General features: G+C 40.3%; 1 protein-coding gene across 2 annotated transcripts in view; it reads right to left on the reverse strand.

Annotated features, from left to right (window-relative positions):
- The window catches only part of loxl2b (lysyl oxidase-like 2b), a 65,042-nt gene extending 58,335 nt beyond the window's left edge, over positions 1-6,707 (reverse strand). For both annotated transcript variants that reach the window (XM_035786079.2, XM_035786078.2), the window contains exon 1: positions 6,521-6,707. The gene's annotated coding sequence lies outside the window, so the exon portion shown is untranslated. The remainder of the gene's footprint in view (positions 1-6,520) is intronic.
- Between the last annotated feature and the right edge of the window lie 4,683 nt (positions 6,708-11,390).

Here is an 11,390-nt window from a genome sequence, read left to right on the forward strand (position 1 = left end):
ACACCTCCCTCTGCAACTGGATCCTGGACTTCCTGATGGGCCGCCCCCAGGTGGTAAGGGTAGGTAACAACACATCTGCCAAGCTAATACTCAACACAGGTGCCCCTCAGGGGTGAGTGCTCAGTCTCCTCCTGTACTCCCTGTTCACTCATGACTGCACGGCCAGGCACGACTCCAACACCATCATTAAGTTTGCCGATGACACAACAGTGTTTTCCTGATCACTGACAATGAAAACACAGCCTATGGTGAGGAGGTCAGAGACCTGGCCGTGTGGTGTCAGGACAACAACCTCTCCCTAAACGTGATTAAGACAAAGGAGATGATTGTGGACTACAGGAAAAAGAGGACCGAGCACGCCCCCATTCTCATCGACAGGGCTGCAGTGGAGCAGATTGAGAGCTTCAAGTTCCTTGGTGTCCACATCACCAACAAACTAACATGGTCCAAGCACTGCAAGACAGTCGTGAAGAGGGCACGACAAAACCTATTCCCCCTCAGAAGACTGAAAAGATTTGGCATGGGTCCTCAGATCCTCAAAAGGTTCTACAGCTGCACCATCAAGAGCACCCTGACTTGTTGTATCACTGCCTGGTATGGCAACCGCTCGGTCTCCGACCGCAAGGCACTACAGAGGGTATTGCGAATGGCCCAGTACATCACTGGGGCCAAGCTTCCTGCCATCCAGGACCTCTATACCAGGCGGTGTCAGAGGAAGGCCCTAAAAATGGGTTAAAAAACCTCCAGCCACCCTAGTCATAGACTGTTCTCTGCTACTACATGGCAAGCGGTACCGGAGCGCCAAGTCTCAGTCCAAGAGGCTTCTAAACAGCTTCTACCCCCAAGCCATAAGACTCCTGAACACCTAATAAAATGGCTACTGAGCCTATTTGCACCCCCCCTCCCCTCCTCTTTTACATCCCTGCTACTCTCTGTTGTTATCATCTATGCATTGTCACTTTAAATCCTCTACCTACATGTACATATTACCTCAACTAACCGGTGCCCCTGCACATTGACTCTGTACCGGTAACCTCCTGTATATAGTCTCCCTATTGTTATTTTACTGCTGCTCTTTAAATACTTGTATTTCTTATTCTTATCCGTATTTTTTTAACTGCATTGTTGGTTAGGGGCTCGTAAGTAAGCATTTCACTGTAAGGTCTACTACACCTGTTGTATTCGGCACATGTGATTTTAAACTTACTGTAAAATTGTGAACATGATAATAATGCCCCTTTAGTATAAGAGCTATTTGAAAAGACCGACAGAAATTTCAGCTTGTTTTGGTGGGAGGGAATTTTGGCCTTCCATGGTGACTTCACCATGCAGTAAATTAGTTAATAGACCAATAAGAAAAGACTTCGAAACCTCTCTGCCAATAGCAGCAAATTATCAGTTTCCCCTCCCCACTGAAACCACATCAAGACATCCTAGCAAAATACTTGCTTGAGAAAATGCTCTTTGCTAAGAAAACGATTGTATACTTATGTTTCAAAGTAGATTTGTTTAAGATTACCAAGAATCACTCCGTGTGACCCTGATTTACCCCACTGCAATTAAAGTTTTTGGGAGGAACTAGTACTTTTCTAGTTCTCTCTGTGGACTGTACTTGTACTCTTACTCTGCTAAATTGGACCAAATCCCTTCAGTTACGTAGATTTATATGATTATACAGTGCATTCGGAAAGTATTGAGACCCCTTGACTATTTCAACATTTTGTTACATTTCAGCCTTATTCTAAAATGTATGAAATTGTTTTTTTCCCTCATCAATCTGCACACAATATCCCATGTTTTTTTATATTTTGGCAAATGTATTAAAAATAAAGCCCGAAAATATCACATTTACAAAAGTATTCAGACCCTTTACTAAGTACTTTGTTGAAGCACCTTTGGCAGTGATTACAGCCTCAACTCTTCTTGGGCATGACGCTACATGCATGGCAGACCTGTATTTGGGGAGATTCTCCCATTCTTCTCTGCAGATCCTCTCTGTCAGGATGGATAGGGAGCGTCGCTGCACAGCTATTTTCAGGTCTCTCCAGAGATGTTTGATTGGATTCAAGTCCGAGCTCTGGCTGGGCCACTCATGGGCATTCAGAGACCTGTCCCAAAGCCACTCCTGCGTTGTCTTGGCTGTGTGCTTAGGGTTATTGTCCTGTTGGAAGGTGAACCTTCACCCCAGTCTGAGGTCCTGAGTGCTCTGGACAGGTTTTCATCAATGATCTCTGCACTTTGCTCCATTCATCTTTCCCTCGATCCTGACCAGTCTCCCAGTCCCTGCAGCTGAAAAACATCGCCCCGGCATGATGCTGCCACCACCATGCTTCACCGTAGGGATGGTGCCAGGTTTTCTCCAGACGTGACGCTTGGAATTCAGGCCAAAGAGTTCAGTCTTGGTTTCCTCAGACCAGAGCATCTTGTTTCTCATGGTCAGAGTCCATTAGGTGCCTTTTTGTAAACTCCAAGCAGGCTGTCATGTGCCTTTTACTGTGGAGTGGCTTCCGTCTGGCCACTCTACCATAAAGACCTGATTGGTGGAGTGCTGCAGAGATTGTTGCCCTTCTGGAAGGTCCTCCCATCTCCACAGAGGAACTCTGGAGCTCTGTCAGAGTGATCATCGGGTTCTTGGACACCTCCCTGACCAAGGCCCTCCTCCCACGATTGCTCAGTTTGGCCGGGCGGCCAGCTCTAGGAAGAGTCTAGGTAGTTCCTTCAACCTCATGGCTTGGTTTTTGCTCTGACATGCACTGCCAACTGTGAGACATTATATAGACAGGTGTGTGCCTTTCCAAATCATGTCCAATCAATTGAATTTACCACAGGTGGACTCCAATCAAGTTGTAGAAACATCTCAAGGATGATCAATTGAAACAGGTTGCACCTGAGCTCAATTCCGAGTCTCAAAGGAAAGGATTTGAACACTTATGTAAAATAACATAAGTTATTTATTTTATTTTAAATAACAAAAATTATTGATGTAACTGAACAAAATGTGGAAAAAGTCAAGGGGTCTGAATACTTTGCGAATGCACTGTATATATCGTATTTTTAATACAGACTAGCTAAAAAAATAAGTGAACATTTACCAATTATCCAATGGATTATGTACACTTTCTGGTAAAAAAGTGGAGGTGCAAAAACATAGGTTTGCACCCGTATTTTAATTTGTTCCATAGTTCAGGTGGCCAAGTGTAGGCTTTGGAGAAAATAAATGTAGACTAAAAGTATTAGCATGCCATATCATAGAGGAGGTGTTTAAAAAAAAATCTATGTCTACTCATTACCAATCACCCAGCAGCCACTGGCAATGAGCGCTCCGCTCATACCTACTTTTCTAATATGAACTTCCCCGGGCTCTAGAGAACAACATGAATGAGGTCTGGAAGCCAAGGCTGGGGGGGCTTAACAACAACAACAAACTATTACTCCGCTCTGGTCAGTCATGGCAGGATGGTATGTGGCATGAAGTCACAGAGAAAAAAATTGATTTACACTACCGTTCAAAAGTTTGGGGTCACTGTTTTTGAAAGAAAAGCTCATTTTCTTTATCCATTAAAATAACATCAAATTGATCAGAAATACAGTGTAGACATTGATAATGTTGTAAATGACTATTGTAGCTGGAAACCGGCAGAATTTTATGGAATATCTACATAGGTGTACAGAGGACCATTATCAGCAACCATCACTCCTATGTTCCAATGGCACGCTTTGTTAGCTAATACAAGTTTATAATTTTAAAAGGCTAATTGATCATTAGAAAACCCTTTTACAATTATGTTAGCACAGCTGAAAACTGTTGTTCTGATTAAAGAAGCAATAAAGCTGGCCTTCTTTAGAGTAGTTGAGCATTAGCATTTGTGGGTTAGATTACAGGCTCAAAATGGCCAGAAACAAAGACCTTCTTCTGAAACTCATAAATCTATTCTTATTCTGAGAAATCTATATGGGACAGCTGTCAATTTCTTGGTCCTTAAGTTAAAATGGTATACTTTTTTTTATTTATTACAATTTTCTATTGTCAATTTTGGTCTTTAATGGAGGGCTGACAGACAAGTTCTTTACATTTGTACTCATCAGAACGCTTGCCTCTTCATTTTTTTGCTGTAATGCTGCAATTAGTTGGTTATAATTTTGAGTAGAGCAGACATTTCCAAATGTTTTTGTTAGCTGTATGTGTGACATACTGTAACTCCACCAGTCCTATTTATGATATAATTTACAAAGAATATACCTTTTTAAACAATGTTTCTGAAACTCGCCAGTCTATTCTTGTTGTGAGAAATTAAGGCTATTCCATGCGAGAAATTGCCAAGAAACTGAAGATCTCGTACAACGCTGTGTACTACTCCTTTCACAGAATAGCGCAAACTGGCCCTAACCAGAATAGAAAGAGGAGTGGGAGGCCCTGGTGCACAACTGAACAAGAGGACAAGTACAATAGAGTGTCTAGATTGAGAAACAGACCCCTCACAAGTCCTCAACTGGAATCTTCCTTAAATTGTACCCGCAGAACACCAGTCTCAACGTCAACAGTGAAGAGGTGACTCCGGGATGCTGACCTTCTTGGCAGAGTTCCTCTGTCTAGTGTCTGTGCTCTTTTGCCCATCTTAATATTTTATTTTTATTGGCCAGTCTGAGATATGGCTTTTTCTTTGCAACTCTGCCTCGAAAGCCAGCATCCCAGAGTCGCCTCTTCACTGTTGACGTTGAGACTGTTACTTGTTATTCGACCCCTGCCTGCCTTGACCTGTCGTTTGCCTGTCCCTGTCGTTGCAATAAACATTGCTACTTCACACAGTCTGTACTTGGGTCTTACCTTGACTCCTGATTTTTTGTAAAGCATAACTCCTTTTAAGACTGCAGCAACATGTCACACAAGGCATTAAGCAATTCAACAATATAGTGGCTTTCAAGTTATGTAAACTAAAGGCTATGTATGTCTGGCAGTGGGGGTTGGATCTTTCCATTTTCCAGCATCTTTCTATTTTCTTCAATGTAACGCCTGGCAGTTGGTTACACAAGTTACAAAACATAGACGTTACAAAGTCAAGCCCACAGGGTCTGCATCTCCTCACAGCCTAATAACCATTCTAATGTTTTCATTAAACCACATGGATAAGATACACACAGAAGCTACAGTACTTTATGACAAATGTCATCTGGGATCTAAGATATATGACCATATCTTAAATTGAAATTCCTTCCTGCTTTTCAGCACTCAAAGATTTAGGGGCTCAAAGTGGAGTGCAGTACAGTATCACAAAAAAACATTCCTAGCGCAAATGTACGGTAAAGATTCAAAAGTATAAGATGGCCCACCCCATGAAATGGTGACCCCTTGGATCAAACAGAAGTCATTTAGCTTCCGCCAAACAAAGCAAGGTATCCAGGAAGCTCTGCCTCCATTTGGTATTCAGTGGAAACCAATATGTGCAGGCAGATAAACTAAACACAGCAGCATCCATCAACCACCTAGAACGCTTCTTTCACAAGAAAGACAACATTAAATCTATGCCGAGACATACAAAAAAAAATGGCCACTAGTTTTTACTTGTCATGTTTCCCCTCGAGAATGCTAGACCTAATTTCCACTGACTCGTCGCCGTAGGGCATCTAAGTCATAAGGTGGTGGTTCCGGGTTTAATATGTCAGGTCAGATAGAGTTGGAGCCTTCCCAATACCTGTGCTCAGGCCATTATAATGTGTAGAACTAACTGGATAATTATAGAAGCACTGAAAGGAGTCTTATCGTGCACTATGGGATGGTGAGAGAAGACGCTATAAATGCATTTACATACAGGCAGCTCATAGAATGTGTACCAAAGTTAACCAAACCATCAGCTTGAATAGTTATTCACTGTTCCTTCAAGGACAATACAGTAAACTAGAATCAAGCCAGAGAACTCCTGGCACATGGCATTGATTTATAGCACAGAACAGCACATCCAGGTAATAATACATAGGTATGCCATTTAACTAACATTCTCTGCAACCTAATTACACAACCACTATAGGCTATAGAGACTGCAATCACACATCATCATGTGAGAAATCAGTATGATCAGTGTCCACAAAAGCAGAGGCATTTTGTTTCTCTCGCCCCAAGTAACTGCAACTAAACTGTGGTTGAATACTGTGCACCTTTCATCTCACAAATCCCACAACTATCCATTCCTGGCATAAATATTATCAGCGTTCCCACAATATGCTGGCATCCTTATTTGTGAACATTGCGAAACAGACTGCAATGTATTCTCATTATCGTCTACAATCAATGTTACAAATACAAAAGTCTAGACATAGAAACCGTTAACAACCCAATTTCATTATCAACATGAAATCAGAGTGCATTTGGTTATACGTGGCATATATGAACAAGTAGCCAAAGTTGCTTAAATTTAATAAGAAGCACAAAGACCATATAGCATATCAAGCACATTTTTCCAGTAATATCCTTTAGTAACTGTTTCATTAACACAATGTTCAAGTTATTTCCAAAAGAAGCTCTCACCACAGACGATTATCAAAAAATGATCTTGATCCCGTTGAAGACTATATATGGCTGCCTGATCTGATGCCCAAATCACGAATGTATATTTTTACTCCCCAAGGATTAGGATTGCTACGTGACTTTCGGATGGTTTCTAAACTTTCACTCCCCCTTGCAATTTCAATGCCGCTTCCGACAAAGTTATTCCTTGTGGATCTGCCCAGTTACGCCCACTGCTGAAATGACCTCACCGATGGCCTGAGCAGTGAGCGCTGGAAGTGGAATAGCCGTAATTCCTGGATATTTGGAGTGACACTGGGACGACAACATCGCAGAAGGACAGCAAAATGCAGCTCAACAACTCTGATTTTGTGACACATTGGTACAAATTGGCACCCAGAACAACAACAAAAAATCACACCTTTATCATGAGTCAATGCTTGGCAGAAAACACACCCACATATTCTGTCCATTGTGCCCTACTGTACCTACCCATGCATGCCATTTAGTCCGCGACAGCATCTGGCAGTTACTCTTTGTACTGATCCTTGATAAACTGCTGCCACCATGTGCAAATGATATAGCCATCATGTTAAATGTGTATTTCATGAATAGGCCCACAGCAGCTGTAGTTTCCATTAACACAAAAGAACACAACATATTGATCGTTTGCATGGCCACATATTGAATGGTCAATAGAAATAATTGAACAGATTCTCAAATCCCAGACTAGCTTTAATGACGAGACTAGCCTAAACGCCATGCCCAACAGCAATGGCAGTCACAAAGAAATGCCATTGAGAGCAGGTTTGAAGCCTCCTTCCTCTCTTTTCTCTATCAGCTGTTGTCTTGAAGCAGTGACTGCATGTGGAAACGTTGAAGTAGGTTTCAAAAGATTACATAAAGGAGTTGAATACACCAGTGAATAAATGTTCACCCAGTATGTATATAGAATAGGGATATAACGTAGCTTCTAAAATGTCATTCAAATAACGAATCTGTTGGAGAGGAAGTAGGGTTGGTTCACAAGTCTTTCAATACAGTACTGTACATATAAACAGCATTAAATATGTTACAGCTTTATCTGCATGCAGTGTTGGAAAAATATGATTTGTCTATTACACATCATATATATTGGTCAGGACATCCGACTTGGCAACATGACATCAGATTTGTTGCACTCACCCTGTAGCTCATGTCCTCACTTGTAGGCTCTGGTCGCTTCCATTTCTGATTGGAGAACATCTTCAGAACGGCCAATCCAAAGGCTACCATCAAGACTCCGAACGAGTTGGCGACCAATGCCTCAGGTGGCAGGTTGGCATATGGCTGTGTCCCATTTGTAGTTCATTTTCGGAAGAAATAGAAGTTATTCTGAAGAATTACACTTTGAATATTTTTGTAATATTGTCAACACAGCTAGATATCGGGGCGGCAGCTTAGCCTAGTGGTTAGAGCGTTGGACTAGTAAAGGTTGCAAGTTCAAATCCCTGAGCTGACAAGGTACAAATCTGTCGTTCTGCCCCTGAACAGGCATTGAAAATAAGAATTTGTTCTTAACTGACTTGCCTAGTTAAATAAAGCTAAAATAAATTTCATTTTTTTGTCTGTACATTGTGGAAATATTTGTATACAGTACATTGTTTCCTCCAAGTCCTTAACACAAAATCTGAAATAAACCTAATTAGGCTCATATTCATAGTCTCAGAGTAGGATCAGTTTAGCCTTTTACATCACAATTTATAATATTGCATGGACAGGGGGACCTGATCCTAGATCAGCGCAATCTGAGACGCTATAAGAATATGGGCTTACATAGTGAACAATGTCTCTTACAATGCTAAGAAGAGTTTCTGGTTGATCCCTGAGATGAAGGACACGATTCTGAGTATCAGTATGCTGTCTCCCATCCACACATGGGCACGTTATAGCAGCTTGTGGAATGACATGGGTGAGCAGGGCAGGAGGAAACCAACAAGGGCCACCACCCACTGAAAACAAAACAAACATTATTTCAGCCTCCCACAGCCATAGAAAATGGCATAACAATTCTAACAATCACCATGCATGCCAAGTAAGGCATAACACAAGTAGGTGGCCAAATATGAATTCACAGTTGTTTTATGATAATGCCATTTTAATGTGTGCTTTGGCAGTGGCACATATACTAAACCTGACTGGTGAAGAGTGCTTTAGTGCAAATAACAATCCAAGGAGTAGAGGTTGGGAATGTCTTTGGAGTTGTGGAAGTCAAACACAGCACAGAGCCCCAGGACGGAGCAGACCAGAGCCAGTATCATGACACCAGCATGCAGCAGCATCCAGGGCAGTTTATTCTACCCCCAGGTGACTGAAAAAAAACACCTACAGTGCATTCAGCTACACAACCAAGATCTATGGGTACAACTAGTCAAGTAAATGTGTCTGAGATATGAAGAATAAGATCATACACATAACGTTAGCTAGCTAACAGTACACTTGAAATTTAACCACTTTCTGTCAAAATTAAAAATGTGTAATATCTGAAAATCTTACCAGTATGCATCATGGTTGGACGTGTTTCCTGTCTGATGCCATGCACGGTTGCCTTAGTTTGACAATGTAATCCAGACTAGTGGTGTTTTTTGTCCATATCCTTAGCTATCATATCAATTCCACTGATTTCAGAACTCGGTCCTCCAAAAAGTGGAGAGCATACACATAACGTTAGCTAGCGAGCCAGCCTGCCAACATTAGCTAGCGAACAGTACACTTTAACTTGCCATTAGGTTTATGCAGCTTTACTACGCAATACTTTAAAAAAAAGCTGCGTTCAACATGATTACCTAAACATACTCACCATCTGCAATAGACAGATGCGGGCTATATGGCAGACCAATCCAAACTCATCTCTCGGCATGTCCAGCCCACTCATTAAAAAAATATCTCAGCCATTCATGGCTAGCGGGAAGGCTCATAATTAAACAATTTTATTCGTATTTACAGATGTCATACAAGTTTGATATTAAGGCACATGAAAGTTCATATGTTCAAGAAGGCATTTCGGCCAAAAAACGTATTTTGATTTTTTTTTTAAATTACGTTCAAACAGCTATCCTGTGAAGCCGTGACTTGCAACATACGCCTAGTTTCCTAAATCGGGTTACATATAAAATATATTTTGATTTGTTTAACACTTTTTTGGTTACTACATGATTCCATATGTGTTATTTCATAGTTTTGATGTCTTCACTGTTATTCCACAATGTAGAAAAAAGTTTAAAAAATAAATTAAACCCTTGAATGAATAGGTGTGTCCAAACTTTTGACTGGTACTGTACATCTGCACAATTTATGAGAATAAAATCAGGACAAAAATCATAATAAACTGTAGTCTACCAAATATTTCAGAAAACACACCATGAGAAAATAAGTGATATACTCCTGTGAAATGGATGAACGTGTATGGAGAACTGAAAAATCAGAAACACAAACAATTGAGGAGGAGAGGAATGAATCCAATTGGATGACAGAAAAAAATGAAAATCAGAAGTTTTCTGTGGAAAGTGAAGTACCTGATGATGATTTTGGAGGACTTGACAGAACCATTAGGACTTATGGGAAGAGACTGCAACACAAGTCTTAGACAATTATGTGGAACCTGTGACAACTGATCCTTTTAGTTTGACAGAGTGTCCACCAACATCAGCGGCAATTGGAGATAACACACAGGATCAAGACAAAATAATTCACATGACAAATTAAATTACCGCTTTTAGTGAAATTGAGGACGCAGAAAAAAAAAGGACTGGAGGGTCTGAACCTCTGTCCGACAAGTATGTTGAAGAAAACGCTGAGAAAGAGGAGAAAACCTATGGAGAACCCACAACTCTTTCTGCTGAACAGAACAGGGATTATCCAAAGATGTTGATACATCTTGGCAACTTTTTTTTTGTGGGGGTGTATGTAATTCTGATTGTCTGCATCATTTCCAATCCCCATATATTGTTTTGTAAATATATATTTAAAATACACTACCGTTCAAAAGATTGGAGTCACTTAGGAATGGAATGTCCTTGTTTTTGAAAGAAGAGCACATTTTTTTGTCCATTAAAATAACATCAAATTGATCAGAAATACAGTGTAGACATTGATAATGTTGTAAATGACTATTGTAGCTGGAAACGGAAGATTTTTTATGGACTATCTACATAGGCGTACAGAGGCCCATTATCAGCAACCATCACTCCTGTGTTCCAATTGCACGTTGCGTTAGCTAATCTAAGTTTATCATTTTAAAAGGCTAATTGATTATTAGAAAATCATTTTGCAATTATGTTAGCACAGCTGAAAAATATTGTTATGATTAAAGAAGCAATAAAACTGGCCTTCTTTAGAGTAGTTGAGTATCTGGAGCATCAGCATTTGTGGGTTCGATTACAGGCTCAAAATGGCCAGAAACAAAGACCTTCTTCTGAAACTCGTCAGTCTATTCTTATTCTGATAAATCCATATGGGACAGCTGTCAATTTCTTGGTCCTTAAGTTAAAATGGTATACTTTTTTATTTATTACAATTTTCTATAGTCAATTTTGGTCTTTAATGGAGGGCTGACAGACAAGTTCCTTACATTTGTACTCATCAGAACGCTTGCCTCTTCATTTTTTGCTGTAATGCTGCAATTAGTTGGTTATGATTTTGAGTAGAGCAGACATTTCCAAATGTTTTTGTTAGCTGTATGTGTGACATACTGTAACTCCACCAGTCCTATTTATGATATAATTTACAGACTATACCTTTTTAAACAATTTTTCCAAAAATATATGTTTAAAAATCAATTAGCATATTTGAGTTTAACTATAATATTTGCTGGCCTCTTAATAAAGAAGGAGAAGAGGAGAAAGAGGACCAT

Source organism: Oncorhynchus keta, chromosome 14, assembly GCF_023373465.1.
Source record: "Oncorhynchus keta strain PuntledgeMale-10-30-2019 chromosome 14, Oket_V2, whole genome shotgun sequence".
Taxonomy (NCBI): Eukaryota; Metazoa; Chordata; class Actinopteri; order Salmoniformes; family Salmonidae; genus Oncorhynchus; species Oncorhynchus keta.